Source organism: Sciurus vulgaris (genome assembly GCF_902686455.1).
Source record: "Sciurus vulgaris genome assembly, chromosome: 5".
Lineage (NCBI taxonomy): Eukaryota > Metazoa > Chordata > Mammalia > Rodentia > Sciuridae > Sciurus > Sciurus vulgaris.
In genome coordinates this window covers 87,543,460-87,557,382 of record NC_136465.1, presented here as the reverse complement: position 1 = coordinate 87,557,382, position 13,923 = coordinate 87,543,460, and the positions used below count along the sequence as shown (strand labels likewise).

General features: G+C 37.9%; 1 long non-coding RNA gene across 3 annotated transcripts in view; it reads left to right on the top strand.

Moving 5' to 3' along the window:
* LOC306662027 overlaps positions 1 to 13,923 on the top strand; it is a 110,008-nt gene that overhangs the window by 70,454 nt on the left and 25,631 nt on the right. Inside the window, exon 3 of one of the 3 annotated variants that reach the window (XR_013764031.1) lies at positions 1,509 to 1,708. The exons of the other annotated variants lie outside the window; for them this stretch is intronic. This is a non-coding gene — a long non-coding RNA (uncharacterized lncRNA). The remainder of the gene's footprint in view (positions 1 to 1,508; positions 1,709 to 13,923) is intronic. 3 annotated transcript variants of the gene reach the window in all.

Here is a 13,923-nt window from a genome sequence, read left to right as displayed (position 1 = left end):
TCTCTGTCCCCTTCTCTTTCCATCCCAGTGAAAAACTAGTATGGGCTTCCTCTTATTTTATCCTTACATTTCCTTCATGTCTCTGATCACAGTTTGCCATTATAATGACATTTATTTGTTTGATTATTTGAGTCACTGCTGTCTGGTCCACCATGGTGCAGGTTCCATATATAGCAGATATTTATTAAATTAATAAATGAGCAATAGGAAAAACTGTGAAGGTAAAATTAGGATGTAGTTTCAGACATAGGTGACCTATCACTTTAGCCAATTCTTAGTTATTTTAGTTTTGTTCACAAATTCATATTTATTTGTTTATTTCCCATCAATTAATATTTAAAAAATCTGTATGGCCTTAGACAATCAAAAATTGGAAATTGAAGTTTTACTGTCAAATTCTAAACTATATCTTTGAATAACAAAACTCCAGGAGAAGAAGAAATTTAAGGAAAGGAGCATAAATGAATAAAATAATTATTGTAGTTTCTGGTTGCTAAGTATAGGAAGCAGATGGAGCAATGTGAGGGACAGTGAAAGCCACTAACTGACACAACACAAATCACCTATTTTGGTATATGACTGAAATCCCTTTTCACTATTTTTGCCATGTTTCCTAATTTGTTTGTAAATATGCTTATGTTAGTTCACTTTCTGTTGCCAACAACACAACACCACAGACTGGGTGAGTTGAAGAGGTTTATTTTGGCTCACAGTTCTCGAGGTCCAAGATTGAGTGACCATATCTGGTGCTGACCTTCTTGCTAGCAGAGGCCTAACGTGGTACAGGGCATTATATGGTAAAAGACAAGGATCATGCACGTGTGTCTATCTCTTCTGGTATCTCTCCCTCTTCTTTTAAGTCCACCAGGATTCAATAATGGGGCTCCACCCCGATGACTTTATCTTACCATTATCATCTCCCAAAGACCCTATCTCTAAACACCATACTCGGATGAAATTTCCATTATTTTAATACCTCTCAGTGGGGTTTACATTTCAACACATGAAGCCTTGGGGATACACTCAAACCATATCCTAACCTTAGCAAGATCTTAATACAGAATAAATGACCTTAATCTCTATAGCATTTATATACATATATTTGTATATGTGTATATATGCACATACATATAAGTACACATATATACATACATGTAACAGGCATGCATACATAGGCACATGCGTGTGTACATATATATGTGTAAATGACATTTAATCCACAATAAGTTAAAACAAACATTTTTGTTTGAAAAAAAATCAAGTTAGATTAAATGCAGAACTTTATCGTGAGGCTAATGGAGCTTATGCTTAAAGGCCAGATGTTCACATAGCTATATGATTTTGTAAAATTTGCAAATTTTTAACTGTGATTAGTGAAGATTTCTATCTCCCTCAGACTTTCCCTTCCTCACACTTCCTTTGGTGTGCAATTTGGTAATTGGTGGTGCATTTTGGGAATGCAGCGGTTGACAGTCACTTTCATGTGTAATTAGGCATTTCTTTGAAAGAATTGCTTCCAGGGAACATCTGCTGCCCACCTGGCATTGTGACATGAAGGTACAAGACCAAAAATCTCATTGTCATATGAGTGTGTCCCAAAGCATCAGGCACTGAAGTGTTGACTGTGGAAGAAGAAAAGAGGTTTATAAAGTATGAAGCCAAAAGTTTGTCTGTGGAAAATTCTTTTAATCATCAGAAGTGTAAAACTGTAAGTAGAACATTCTGTTATCATTATCTAATCGAAATGGATATTTTCTCCTATCTGGAATATGCTTAATAATGCAGAGAGTAAAGTGATAAATGCACCATGTATTTACCATCTTTTGGATGAGAATTACGCAAAATAAAAGTTAATCTAATTCTTTTGTTTATACACCACAAACTTTAGGACTATTATGAAACACTGAATATGTGTCTTAGTACATTGCATATTGCATTCCAATATGTCAGATCACTTAGAACATCTGACGTATCTTGTCCTGATAAAGTTTAATGGTTCCAAATGAAGCAGCACACAAAGAACCAGGCTCAGAGGCATGTGACTGTAATCTGAGCTACTTGAGAGGCTGAGTCGGGAGGATCACTTGTGCCCAGGTGTTCAAACTGGCCTGGGCAACATAGCGAGATTGTCTTGGGGGGAAAAAGTGGCAATTTTTGGGGACTGAGGGTGTAGCTCAGTGGTAGAGCATATGCCAAGCATGTACAAGGCTCTAAGTTGGATCCCTGTTATAGGAAAAAAACAAAAACAAACGAACAAACAAAACACAAAAAACACTAACCCCTGCCCCCATTTAAAAAAAAAAAAAAACAACAACATGTTGAATCAGCACACTACTAACAACATAGCAATGCAGTAATAGAGGTCAAAAAAGTGCTCCCTGACAAAATTCCTACATATACTTAGTCAATATAGGTAATATAAGAGTAATTTTCACATTTATGTAACTCAGTATAATATAGTAACCACTTAAAATTATACTGAAATCTCTCTTGTGTTAAATTTAATTTTGTATATTCTCCTAGAGTATACAGAAAAAAAAATCTATTAGAGATGTTTATCAGGCAATTCACAAAACATGTAATTTTTTGTATTGTGTGGATGCTTAATGTATTTATTGGATTTTAAAACTATATTATATTGTGATTTATTTTCTATTACCAAACACATATTCATTTTTGTTCCTAATTTTGTATTTATAACCTCATGTTCTTTTTTTTTTTTTTTTTTTTTAAGAGTACTCTTTCACATTGGAACATTTCAGGACCATAAAACTTAATTTCCTGTAGATGAATTAAAAATGTTTCTGGCCTATGAAAGCCAGGTATACTGAGCTACCATCTGAAGTACTCAGAGAAATTAAGTCTTCTGTTAATCATCAGGATTTTCTTTCTGAAACCACAAAAACACATTGCCCTTCCTCAACTTTGTTCTCCATTATTTACGTACTAATAGCATTCATGTTGTGCATGAATTTGGCTTCCATTTATGTTACACGTTTGAATTATAAATTCACAGAAATTGGGCCAAGGGAGAACTCAATCACTCTATCCTTCAGAGACGGTCTTTTGAAATTTCCCTTGGTAGATAACACCCACTGGAAGACAAGGTCTTGCTGGAGCTCAGGTGATCCTGAGCCTCAGCCCCCTAAATTCTGGGATTATAGGTACTTGCCACCCAGTTGACTCAAGTCAGAGTTTTAAGCCAGCTCAAAAAACAAACAAACAAACAGGTAGATGGTATTAGATAGAGGACTAAAATAAAAAAAGGGAAATTAGTGTGAATTCTAAATTTCAAAAATAGAGAACTATCAGTATTGGTTTTAACATTTTAGCTAGAGGATATCAAATGCCTTAGAACCCAACAAATTAAAAAAAGATCACTGAGCTCAGGTTGAGAAGTTATGAGATCCAGAGGCTTAAGCACCTGTGTTCCAAACAAAACAAAACCAAAAAACAAAGGAAATAAAATAGAGAAAAGAAGAACTGAATGGGGGGGCATGTTATTAGGTAGGAAACTCTCTTGGAAATTATTTTTAAAGAACAATGGTTTCCATCCCAACCAATTGTGATATGGAATTTGCAGCTAGCTCTCTGTTACTTGTTTTTCTCTAACCTCAAGTTTTGGTCTCCCTTTCAAGGTGCTCATATATCCAGGGAGTAGAAATAACATTGTTCTTCCCTAATTCCCACAGGGGCTTTGCCACTGGATCTGAGGCTACTACTTACCTCTCCTTTGGGGGCTTATTTATTTCTGCTTAGGTGGAGCTGGGAGTTGCAATTTCCAGTTGGCAGCTCAAGTGTCTTTGCTGTTTCTACCACCAGGGAAAAATTAAACTAATCTACAGATTATGAAATGCATGCTGTAATAGCACATGGGAGAAAGAATAAAGAAAATCTCAAATTTGAGAACAGGGTACAAAGTGCTAAAGTAGTCAAATTTACAGTATGACTGGGAGCTCCAAAACAGCACAAAAGGCTACTAAGTAAAAACACCTGACACTTCATTATTCACTTGAGCTTTAAAAAAAAAAAAATCCCTTGAAATTTAGAAGATAGTAAGATTCCTTAGAACGTTTTAATTTTTACAGTAATTAGTTTACTCCAATAAAATGGAAAAAAAAAAAAAAAAGGATAATTCTGAGCTCACATGAAGAAAGTATTTTAACAAAACATCCCAAAGTCTCTGCTCAACAAGTTACCTCCTCTGGAGAGCTGTAATCATATGACTCAATCTGCTAAGTATCACATGGTGCTTGTTTTGAAAATATTTTGCATTTCTTAGATGAAGGGCACACTTTAACACTTCAGATTACAATAACATGAGCTTACATTTCAGCTACTTTAATTCACATCAGTCGTACAACTTGGCAGAAACACTTTGCATCCAATCTGTATTTGTTCAGGTCATCCTGAGAATTCTACTTTTAGGAAAAGGTATTTTAAAAGGACCACAAACAGATTTAAAAGGATATTATCTTGAAACCTATGAATGCTTTTTGGTTTTCAATCTTAGGAAATGAGATGATACACATATGCACACGTGCACACATGCATGCAAGCGTGCACACATGCAAATAACTTTTAAAAAATTTTTTATTTTATTTTTTGCAGTGGTGGGATCAAACCCAGGACCTTGCTCATGCTAGGGAGGCATGCCACCACCGGGCTACACCTCTAGCCCTATTTTCTAATGAAAGGTCCTGCTTTGCCTGGACTGGAAAAGCAAAGAGGGAAACAAAAGAAAAAGAAATGTATCCTGAGAACTCAGGGAAAACCTTTCTTCTCTCAACTCTTTTCTTTCAGGAGTAAAGAAAGGGCAAGGGTGGAGAATTATTTGTTGTACATTGGTAGGATTATATTTCATATTTTGATTTACATTTTGCCCATATATGGAGAGCCTTCTTTATAAAGAAAGAAAAAAATCCTGACACCAAGGACTGCTTATTAAATCTAACAACACATCTGCTATAGGTTACATGCCAGTAGCTCCTTGACTCATACCACTTTTCACATCCCAGTATCTCTCTCCAGCTAAGCATATCATTTTTGCTGCTGGAAATCAAACAAATAGAAGTTAGACATGTATGTTGGTTAAAAGCAAACAAACCTAAACAGTTAAATATTTTTGAGAAAAAACTTCCAGCTCGCAAAGCTTACAATACTTGTTGCCATAAAACATGATCTTGATTCTTTTGATAATCATGTGCATCAGGACCGAAAGAGAACTGGGAGAGTAATTTCCAGTAGAATTGAAAAACAAAACAAAAATTACCTCTCTTCTGCTAAGGGGAAGATCTTCTAGATATCTCACTGTAGTAAGCTATCTGTCATAGCTTATTTGTATAATTCCTGCAGCCTTGGCTCAGCAGCATTTTTGGAGAGGGTAGAGGAAGGACCAGGTGAGAACTCTGAACTAAGCAGAGCTGAAACCAGTTAAGGGGACCAGCAGCCCAAGTTGAAGCAGATGGTGGAAAAGAGCTACATTTGGGAGGCACTTCTGTCCTAGGAGGCCAATCCGGTGTGTGATGAATGACTGCAGAATTTAGGGGCTGGTGATGTTAGACAGAGGGCTAGCTAGGTTTTAGGGAAAGGCTCTAGTCCTGTGTGGAAAGCTTTGAAACAGTAGGAAGAACATGGCCCAGGCCAACACAGCTGCAGCTGGGGAGGCCATGGTCTAGTGGTCCAGGGTCATGCCAGGCATAGGACACCAAACTCAGAGCAGCAAGATAGATTTTAGTCTCTGCTACCTGGTATGTCCAAGCCTTGTTCTATTTAGAACTGCTGGGATTAGATTTATGTCTAGAACTTAAGTTGCTGGTATTAGGGTCTAAAATGGACATTAAGTTTCTGATAAATCCACTTACATATTCTCCCTCAATCCATCTCTGTCTGATTTCAATCTCTTTTCCACCAATAAGTCAGAGAGCTCCTTAGAAATACAAGTACAGCGGGGCAAGGTGGTGCATGCCTATAATCCCAGTGACTCAGGAAGATGAGGTAGGAGAATTGTGAGTTTGAGGTCAGCCTGGGCAGTTTAGGGAGACTCTGTCTCAAAATAAATAATTAAAATGGCTGGGAATGTAGCTCAATGGCAAAGTGCCTCTGGGTTCAATCCCCAGTACCACAAAAATAAATAAATAAACTTAAAAAATAAAAATACAAGTCTGATAATTTTGCCTCACCCTCTACCCCTATTTAAATTCTCTCAATGGTGTTCTTAAGCCTCTAGAATAAACCCAGTTCTCAATATGACCTATAAGTCTTCTTATGATAATGCTTTCCTAATCTAGCTATTCTTTCTGTTGATTTCTGCCCTCCTGCCATGCTTGCCTTTCCCCAGCTGTTCAGGGCCCAGGCTCCTGCTTTCACTGTCTACTCCACCTGAGTCTCTATACTCCATTTATTTGCAGAAGCAGCAGCTTATCTTTCAGCTTACAGGTCAAAAGTGACTTCCTCATGGAAATGGGAACTGAATGAAGTTCCCTATTCTATGTAGCTTTCCTTTCATCTTCAAAGCAGATATCACAATAGTGATCAAATAAGTAAGTGTGCAATTAGTTGTTTGACGCTAGTCTTTCTCCCCTGCTAAGACTGAAAGCTCCACTAGAGTCAGATCGCATGTATGTTGTGTTCCACTGTATACTCAGTGCTCATCTGAGGACTCTTTGCAAAGTAAGTTCTTAGTAAAGTTAATGAATGACTGAATGCATGAAATAAAGGTTGATTATCGCACCATCATGTCTTAAATCCACAATAGAGTCAATATAAGGCCAGCCCGATGTAAGGGTCAGTCTTAGCAAAGCATTGTATTGTGAGTATATCCTTGTAGTTGGTATATCAAATAGTATAGCATAAAAACAATAACAAAATGAAGCACCTCCATGACTCATTTCATTTACTACTAAATTTATTTTTTCCTAATTTCTTAGGAGTTATACTAAAATATTGCATTTTAGAAAATAAAGAAAATAAAAATGTCAATGACATACCACATCTGTCTTCTAGAATTGATTAATCAAATGAACGCTGTGTTGGTGATTTTTTTCCATGTCCAACCTCAAGTCACTAAATTTCTTGCAACTTTCCACAAAAATCACATCTGTCAATAAACTGTGTTACCCTCAGCAGCTTAGATGCTTGGGCCCTATCTCACTTCCCCATTGTGATCACTGGGCTTGAAGTAAAACAGCTGATGAGTCCACCAGTGGAAGGGTAAAGCATGTCCAGTTTTCCTGCCTACTTTGCCCCAATGCTGTCAAAAGCTGCTGTATGTATGGTAGGAATTGTAGATGGCTGACAGTCCAGTCTCTGAAATGTCTCTTGAATGTGTTCCCTCTCCTTGCTTCTATTCATACTTCTGTTATCATCGCTAACTTGATTTATACCCTTTGTCATCCCCCGTCTGTGCTGCTTTAACAGTCTTGACTTTTTCTGTCTCCTTTCTCTAGTCTTTCACTACATTTGCAGCCAGAATTAGCTTCCTAAAATGAAAATATGGTCATTTAACTTCCCTAATTACAGATCTTTTATGACTCTCAGTTGCTTATATGAGTGATTTTAAAACTTAAAAAAAAAAAAAAAAACAACAGATGGGTCCTACTTTCAAGTTAAAAATATAAAAGAGATATGTAAAAGAAATTAAGTAAGGTGTGATGGAGTAGAGAGAGGCCAGAACCTTGGCCTTTTGACCCACCCTGTGTGTCTTAGTCCATTTTCTGTTGCCTTAACAAAACCTGACACTAAGTAATTTATAAAGAATAAAGATTTATTTAGTTCCTGATTCTGGAAGCTTAAAAGTCCAAAAAAAAAAAAAAAAAAAAAATGGTAGAGATAATTGGTGAGGACCTTCTTGGTGCATCATAACATGGTGAGACAGAGCAAGCAAGTTAACTTCAGTCTCTTTTCCTCTTTTCATGAAGCCATTAAAGCCATCATGGGCCCTATCATCACAACCTCCTCTAATTCTAATTACCTCCCAAAGACCCCACCTCCAAATACCATTAACATATGAGTTTGTGGATTAAGTTTCCAACACATGAACTTTGGGGGGCACATTCAAAGCATTGTACTGTGCTTCCATTAGGGTACCTCTTTGGAAGCTCTAGGTCTATTGGGTGAGATGGTTGACCTCGTAATGTCCGGTCTCTTAGGAAGGCACCTGTGAGCCTTTGCTATCTGACCACACTATGCTTCCAACATTACACCTCACGAGTCTGCCCATGTGCTTTCTGGGTCCTGGCCTTCGCCTTATTCTCCATCTCTCCATGCTTTTCCATTCATTTTTGCCTTGACATATTCTGTTAGTGCTCCACGGAAAGGCCATTTTTCTGCTGAACAAATTTAGGATCCAGTTTGAACGAAATCTCTTCTGGAAGCTTTTTCAAAGACTTGCCCTGACCCTCTAGCCAGAGCTGGGCACTCTCTTCCTAGCTTTAACTCTAAACTTGACCCCATCACATCATGTAGCACATTGTATTTTCTGTCTCACCTACATGACGTCAGAAAATATTTTAATCATCTTGGTGAAACTAGTGGTTTCCCCATACCATGTCTGGCTCATGGTTAGATGTTTGCTGAATGCAAGATGATTTTATCAGCTTAGGAAGTAAAATTCCAAGGAGTCAATTCAACATAAGTTTTCTTTTGCTACCACCTCCTTCCCTGCTGCAGAATGTACCTACATACTTAAGATACGGTCTTTCTTCTGATTTGAATAGTGTGATACTGTGGTTTATAGTAGTCAATATAAATCTAGTCTTTATTTCTGTTTTCTGGCACACAGCTCCTAAAACCTAGAATCTCTGAAGCGATGTCTTTTTTTCTGACAGTAAGAGGACTGATGGCAGGGAGTTCTGGGGTCATCTCAGGATGGGGACTAGTTGCCAGGAACTAGCCATGTAATTAGAAGGTTGGAACTTTCAGTCCCCCGCCCCCCACCATGGAGAGGGGAGAGAGGGTGGAGGTTGAATGAATCTCCAATGGTTAGTGATTTAATCAATCATGCCTATGTACTGAAGCCTCCATAAATACTGAAAAGGGTATTTAGAGAGGTGCTCAGAGGGTGGCACTTATGGAGAGGCTGTGGAAGGTCCATACGCTTTCCCCCATACCTAGCCCTATGCGTCTCTTCTATTTGGCTGTTCCTGACTTGTGCCCTTTTTCAATAAAAAGGTAAAAGTAAGTGAAGTACTTTCCTAAGTTCTGTGAGCTACTCTAGCAAATGAGTGAACTGAGGAAGGAATTGTGGGGGCTTTTTATTTACATACAAAAGAGATAATTTAGACTTTTGGACTTATGAAGAGGTGGGGTAGGAGGGTAGTCTTATGGAACTGAGCTCTTGTTGTGAGATGTGATGCTATCTCCAGGAAGGTAATGTCAAAATTAAATTGAATTGTAGGACCCTGGGTGGTATCCACAGAGAATTGGATTATTGCTTGGTGTGGGAAAAACTCACATATCTGATGTCAGAAGTGTAAGAAAGTTTTTCCTAAAGAAATAGACATTTCAGCAAAATATTAATATCCCTTTCTTTTATGGGTGAGTACCAGGGATTGAACTCAAGGGTCACTTGACCATTGAGTCACATCCCCAGCCCTATTTTGTATTTTATTTAGAGACAGTGTCTCACTGAGTTGCTTAGTGCCTCGCTTTTACTGAGGGTGGCTTTGAATTCTTTTTTTTTTTTTTTTTGTGGTACTGGGGATTGAACCCAGGTGCTCATGAGGCAAGCACTCTACCAACTGAGCTATATCCCAGCCCGGCTTTGAATTCTTGATCCACCTGCCTCAGCCTCCCGAGCTGCTGGGATTACAGGCATGCAAGCTATCTATGTAATTTTTTTGCCCCCCCAGCCATATTTTTTGTCAGTGCATTATAGTTGTGCATATTGATGGGATTTGTTGTTCCATACTCATGCATGCACACAATATAGCACTATAATTTGACTAGTGTCACTTCCTAGCACTCCCCCAGCCATCTCCAGTCCCTGATCCCTTTCCTCTTCTGATCTCCCTTTGCTTTTCTTGAGATCCCCGCTTCCCTCACAATTTTATTTTCCTTCTTCCTTTCTAGCTTTCACATATCAGAGAAAACATATGACCCTTACCTTCTGAATTTGATTTATTTCACTTAACATAATGTAGACCAGACTTTGGATCACTAAGAAGAGTCTAGGGACACTGGGGTCACTCCTGAAGAACTGCTGGAGAAGATGTAACAGACTTGGTGTAACAGATCTTTGAAATAAAAATGGAGAGACCCAAAATTTTTCTTCTTTCATGGAATATAGTGATTACAAATTCTTAAAACCCAAAACGTAGATATGCAAGAAAGGAAAAATTTTGGATTTCCCCTCCAAATTCCAATTTAATGTCTGTTTAAAGACCCTATGCTTCCTGAAGGTAGTAACATAATTTCAGTCAATTCCTAGTAAATTTAGACATTTCAAGTTTTAATTCAGTCAATTTCCTGATTGTCTTTAAATAGCCTCGTGGCCCCAGGGAAAGAGGAAGTATCTGGACCTGGATCAGTAGTTGTCCCAGCTATCAGTCACCCTGTGATCATCCTGTATGGTTTCCAGACATCCTTCTTGCTCTATATCACTTCATTGAGGTGTTGAGTTCCTGACCCTGGCTGTGGGACTCAAGCTTCCTCATGCTGCACTGTTCCCTCAACACATCCACAAACGCCCTTCGCCCTTCAGCGGTTTTCACTCTCAGTCAACTCACTCTCTAGCTTCCTGGGGATTGTTGTGAAACTAAACCTGTCCAGTCTTGTATAACCTCAGGCTATTTAGTAAGGGATAGCAACTGCCACCAGATTGATTTGCTTTCTGCAAAATATGCCACAAATACACTTATTTAAAAAAAAAAAAGAAAAAGAAAAATCAGCACTTATTAGCAAGCTGACTCATAAACATTTATACACATGGTTCTCTAAGATTGATGAAGTCCTTGCTTTCTATTCTTTTGGGTGTTCCATCTATTTCTTTGCATGCAATGTTTAAGCACATCCAATTATATTGGGAGACAGGATCCTATGCCTTTCTAGTTGGCATCAGGCAACCAGAAATCTTCCAACTCAATGATTGAACACAAGTTCATTAAGGATCAAGTCTCAGGTGTCAACCGTAAGGGTCAAAGTTATAGACTTGAATTTTCATATTCTGTTCACTAAATGAGACACCTTGAATTCCACTTATTTCCACAATGAGACTCTAACAGTCATGCCAACAGAAAAACTTCTAGTATTGATGGAAGTATGGATAACAGAAGATAAATATTCATACTGACTCTCTCTCTCATAGTCCATTCATATTGACAGTATTCCTGATTTGATTGCCAACTGAACACTCCTGGTATTTCAATGTGATTTGGGTAACTAACCAAACCGACAGTTGCAGTTTAAAGTGAGTTTTTAATATCGTATTGTCAAAGGATTTAAAAATATGCTGTAAACATGGGGGCACAGAGAAATCTGAAGGGCTCCCCTACAATCCTGGTCAATGTGTTTGCCTTGGGCTCGCCTCTCCTCAGTTACTCTCCTCCCAGATCTCCTTTACTCTGATTCCAGGCTGAAAACTTTCCCTCCTTTGGAGATGGGGAAGGAATAGTGGTAGGAAGTAGGACCCAGGACCCCTCAGCAGTGTCTTATAACATCTCACCATTCTCTGTCTTTAAGTTCAACTGAGAAGGGAAAACAGACCTGGAAGGTACTGCTTCTAAATTTGTTGTTTACATCTAGACTATGACTTCTAACTTAGCTAAGAACTTGTCTCTTTTGCACTCTGCATCTGCCATATTAACAACCCTTCAGGACAATGGTGAATTTACACTAAATTGTCTGGATTTGAGGAGGATGGGAGGAGGGATTGTGTAAGGATACATCAATTAGTACTTCAAAATACTATTGTACCCTGTGTGTTTTTTCTCTCTTAAGGGGGAGCACAAAAATCTGTTTTCTCATAAATTATCAGCCCAAAGTAGATAATCCTTTTAGACAAATGCTAACATTTTTCTGGGCTACAAGAGAACCCACTGATAAATTGGGTAAAAGAAACATTTAAACTGGCTTGATCTAAATTTAGAAAATAAATCTTGGCACTTTTCCTTTCTTAAAATAATCTGGTTTATCCTTCTTTTAATTAAACATTACATCACAGAAGGATGACTTTTCTAATTTAAAAAAAGGTGATGATTATAAAGACCCACACAGCATTTTGATCCCTAAATATGAAAAAAATGCATAGAGAAATAATAATTGCAAGAAATGCAAAGTCAGTCTCTAGCACATAGTAGGAGCTCACAAAACATTTTTGTTTGGATGAATGAATAAATGGAAGCGTGATACCAAAAGTACTCATGTTTGTGGACATTAAAACTCAGGCAAGGTCACAGCAACCTTATTCCTTCTAAAAATTTCTGGATAATGTAGAGGATTTGTTTCTGTAGAAATGGATTGTAGAGAAGACAACACACTGTCAAAATCTGGGAAAATGGGGCTGGGGAGATAACTCAGTTGGTAGAGTGCTCGCTTTGCAAGCACAAGACCCTGGGTTCAATCCCCAGCACTGGAAAAAAAAAAAAAAAAAAAAAAAAACTCAAAAACAAAAAAAACTGGGAAAATGAAGACAATGGGTCTCAGTGATTCCCTTCCATCTGTCCTTTTGGATATGAAGTCCAGAATCTCAGGGTTTGGAAAGGGACAAAGAATTGCTGCTCTGACAATGGAGACAAGGAAGAAAGTCCCCAAGATGTCTTTGGTCCTGCTTTGAAAGTCAGGAACAGGATAATGGAAATTGTTTATCAGAGACATTTGAGAACATTTACTGAAATTTGACTCCTGTATCATAGTAAATTTATTCTTTTAATGTTAGGTTTTTTGTGTGTGTGTGTATGTGGTGCTGGGGATTGAACTCAAGACCTTGTGCTTGCGAGACAAGCACTCTACCAACTAAGCTATATCCCCAGCCCACTATTAGTTTTTTTAATCAAAGAAACATGGGAATAATTTAAAAGGCCAATAATTTTAGAACATCTATGACAACAACAACAACAACGAAATCTTCTTCACCTTTATTTACTACCTTTCTTTCCTCCAAAGGGGCAACTAGTTTTAACTCTTGGCTATTAACATGTGTTACACTGTTATTTCCTAAGTATTCAATTTTAGGCATTAAACATTTACTTCCCAATATGCAGGATAAGACTTTCAGCTTTTTTCAGGTTTTGGGAATTGAACCCAGGGGTGCTTAACCACTAAGCTATACCCTCAGTCCTTTTTATTTCTTATTTTGAGACAGGGTCTCACCAATTACTTGGAACCTCGCCAGATTGCTGAAACTGACCTCAAATTTGCAATCCTCAGGCTGCTGAGGAGTTGGAACTACAGGCATGAGCAAATGTACCTGAGATTGTAGCTTTTTTTTTTTTTAATATCTTTTAAAATTTTTGTTCTATTTAGTTATACAAGACAGCAGAATGCATTTTAACTCATTGTACACAAATGGAACAAAACTTTTCATTTCTTTGGTTGTACACAATGCAGTCACACCATTCATGCAATCGTACACGTACACAGGGTAATAATGTCTGTCTCATTCCACCATCTTTCCCATCCCCATACTTCCTCCTCTTCCCTCCCTCCCCTCTGCCCAATCCAAAGTTCCTCCATTCTTCCCTTGCCCTGTCCCATTGTGAACCAGCATCCACTTATCAGAGAAAACATTTAGCCTTTGGTTTTTTGGAATTGGCTTACTTCACTTAGCATAAAACTCTCCAACTCCATACATTTACTTGCAAATGCTATAATTTCATTCTTCTTTAAGACTAAGTAATATTCCATTGTGTATGTATACCACAGTTTCTTTATCCATCCATCTATTGAAGGGCATCTAGATTTTAGCTTTCTTACCTCTCTTGCTAT